Consider the following 3764-nt stretch of genomic DNA (forward strand, 5'->3'; position numbering starts at 1 on the left):
CGCCCCTGGGGAAGGAGGGCGGGTTGGGAGCTGGAGCTCCGGCCGGTGTCCGGCGGTGGCTGAGCCCGCGCGGCTGCAGGGGGTTGCTCACGTGGGCAGGCCTGACGTCTGCACGTCCGAGGGGTTGGAGGCGGAACGGGTCCCTTTCTGCAACTTTGACCCCAGGAAGCTGCCTAGACGCGAGGAGGGCTGGTTTGGGGCTGGGTGGAGTGCTGCTAGGACGTGAACGTGGGTCCCGCCATTGGCCACACGTGCACCCCCCCGAGATGGGTGGCTACTGCCGATGCTGCTGGCGGCGCCTGCAAGTGGTCGCTGCTTACTGCCCTCCTGGCCACTCTCCACCAGCGGCGCCCGTCAACACTCGCCACCCCCCGCCTTTGCTGCTGACACTGCCACGGCCACCTGTGGGAGCTTCCCACTCACCCCCACCACACCCCACCCCACCGCTGCCTGTGCCCCCCAGCCTTGGGAGGCACACAACATTCGTGGGTGCTGTAGCAACATAAGGCAACCACTCCAGGCACTGGGGTGCCCCCCAGATCTGTGTGCAGGGTGAGAACAGGTTGCCACTGTGGCCTTTGCCTTGGGTGCCAGACTTTGTAGGTATGGCCTTTTCGTTCTATAGAAAGGACAGGGATTGCATGTGAACTAGGTAGAATTGTGGATTAAGGGGATGTTGTCAAGGTAGTTAAGATTTTATACCAAGATGACTCGAGAGCTGTCTCATTTTTATAGAGCTTACCACAAAGGCAGTGCCCACAGTGAGGGTATGTTGTACTCTGAGCTGGTTCTTGCTGCAAGTCTTCAGCAGGTCGCTGTTTAACGCAAGTTTGTACTTTCTGACTTCTTGCATCACATATGCCAGCTCTTTCCTTGTACTGTAACATTAAGTAGTGTCATCTTTTTAGTGGTCAGAAGCAAGCACATTCAGTTTTAAGGATGAATACAGAGACAAACTACTAATAATAAAGATTTGAAAATGGGTCTGATCTCACTCTTGTTTGTATTACAGAAGGGCCTAGAGATTTCAGTCAGGAGTGTACTGAGATACAATAACAAAGGTTATCCACGCCCCAAAGAGTTTATCCCAGGGGCAGGCAGTTATTTTGGGCAGAGGGCCACTCACTGAGTTTTGGCAAGCCATCGAGGGCCGCATGACAGGCAGCCCAGGGCACATAAATATTAATTTTCTAAATTTTTTAGGGGCCCCACAGGCTGGATAGAATGGCCTGGCGGGACACACCCAGCCCCTGGGCCACATTTTGCCCACCCCTGGTTTATCGCTATAGGCCTTCTGTCATTATTAAACCACCAAGTGTCAAGGACACTAGGGGAGCTCTCTATAACAACCTTGATACATTCCTTGAAATAATTTCCACTCCAAAGGAAAATTGTCTGTAAGAACTCCTAAATTCCATCTTTGGCTTCAATAATGACTTCTGTACCCTCTGCTAACTTCCCTACTACCCAATTCACAAGGACATGAAAGGGAAAAATAACTCAGAGTTGCTCACTTCAGCAGTAACTTGTATTGTGCATGACTGAGGTAGCAGAAGAACATGGACGTGGTCTAGGTTGTTGGGGGCAGCCAAAAACCTGTAGGCATCTCCTACACATAAAATGAAAGGTTATTCTGCATTATTCTTGATAAAAAGTCTTCCAACTGCTTTGGAAGGAAGGAACAGAATTTTCACCTAGTTTTGGAGCCTCCCATGGGAAGGGTTTTGGTGTACTGTTTAAATACAGAATTATGTGTGATAGGGAACCTTCCCTGGACCAGGAACATGAAGAATGAACGCTCTGACCAAAGGCATAAACTGATGAAAGAAAAGCAATTAAAGTTATGGTATGTAAATACTGAGTGAAATACATGCAGATGTGAGATCCACTTATTTGTTGCTTTACCAGTTTGTTTAATATCTCCTGGAAAGGCCTTATAGAGTAGATTAGAGGCCTTAAATCTTAATCTTGGTATTGAGTTAATTAGAAGCCCATTAGAACAGGAAAGCATGATTGTAAGGAGACATATAATAAAAACAACCACAATTGCCCCCCCCCTTTGAAATCTTAGCAGCAGTAACAAAACCCTTACTTTTTATTGGTATGAACAAAAGAAGACCTTTGAAATAACCAGTTAATTTTTTTACTAGAGCTTCAGATTGATTAAGGGCTCATTGTACATGGTATCAAGAGGAAATATATTACCGACTTTTTATTAAAACCAAGATGATTTCAGCAAAAAAAAAAATGAAAGTGAAAAATGCAATTCCCAAAAGAGTTTGTGACTTTTCAACCCACAAATTATTTCTGTGTGCATACACAAAAATACCAATCAGACTTCAAATGAACCCTGTAGTCAGTAGAGTGATCTCAATTATCTAAATATTAGTGTAATGCAGGAGGGTCACTCATTAGTAACACATGACCGACTTTGGAAAGCTTTAAAACATTTAAAAAATAAAGCCCTGAGCCCAAGAGCTAATAGCAGGGTTATGTTACTTATTTCCCACTAATTTCAGTGAAATCTAGCTCAGGCTCATGTTACCATTTGTCTTCTAACTTCTCTGCTGCCAAATCAGAAGATACAGTTCTTGGTCTGTGAAATGTATGATCTAAGTTACGTAGTCCGTGTGCACCAATCTCTTACTAGACAGAGTGGCCTAACGGATAGTGTGCTGGACTGGAATTTAGGAGAGCTGATTCTATACTTAGTTCTCCCCCTGTCCTGGTAGAAGGCATTGAGTACATCCAGGTAGACTAGTACTGTCCTGGTAGAAGGCATTGGGTACATCCTTTTTGTTGCTCAGTATCCCACTTCTCCACTCACTTTTCTGTTAAAGTGCTTTGAGACTTAGAGAAAAGACTGAGTAAGAGCTAGGTGTTATAACTGACAAAATACTAAGCCAAATGTATCGTTCCTGTTATCCACCTTTCTTCTGTTCCTTTCACTAATTTATTACCTTCTTGATATCCATTGTAAACAGACATATCATATGTCAACAGAGGGAATCATCAGCTAGATGCAATAAACTGCTTAAGTGGGATATTTCCTATGAGCAGCTGAGGCTTGTATGTGGTGTGGGGCTGCTTGTTTTTCCTATCTCGGTATAGCGTGTGGCATGTGTATTTCTAGGATAGCTATTATAATGGATTAAATTTAGGCCCTACTAATACGTGCAAAATACTGGGATGCAAAGGATAGCTTATGGAAATATATTCTCATCTAAAAACAGACACAGGGATCCTTTCTAATTGCACTAAATCAACTAGAAAATTCTTAGGTGCTCACGTGGAACAGAAGGCCCTGCCAGTGCCTCACAGTAAAAACAATAACCACCAAGGTTTGAACAGGGACCCTCAAAGAAAAAAGTAGGAGATGAAGGAATCTCTTTTAGCATGCTGATTCAGCATAGCATAAGCATCCACATAAATCCATCTTCATTAATCAAACTGTTTAAAAACATGCTTCACTTTAAGTGTTTCCTTAAACTCTATCAAAAGTTAAACATACTCTTAAATGCTTTGCTCAACCAGGGCCTAGATAAGCGATAATTTTACTTTATCCTTTACATCACTAGTCTAGGTCTACCTATGGATACTGCAGTTTACTTTCCTTGTCTATAAAATATAGCCATGTCTTCTTTTGCAGAAACTGTTTAAAACAAATTAACTTTATTTTTAAGTGCAGGCAATAAGAAAGTAAAGCTGTTAGAGATGCTGTAAAACTCTATAATACTGGCACATAGCTCCAAATTCATCCCTAG

The sequence above is a fragment of the Crocodylus porosus genome, unplaced genomic scaffold (assembly GCF_001723895.1).
Source record: "Crocodylus porosus isolate Cpor-Errol unplaced genomic scaffold, CroPor_comp1, whole genome shotgun sequence".
NCBI classification, from domain to species: domain Eukaryota; kingdom Metazoa; phylum Chordata; order Crocodylia; family Crocodylidae; genus Crocodylus; species Crocodylus porosus.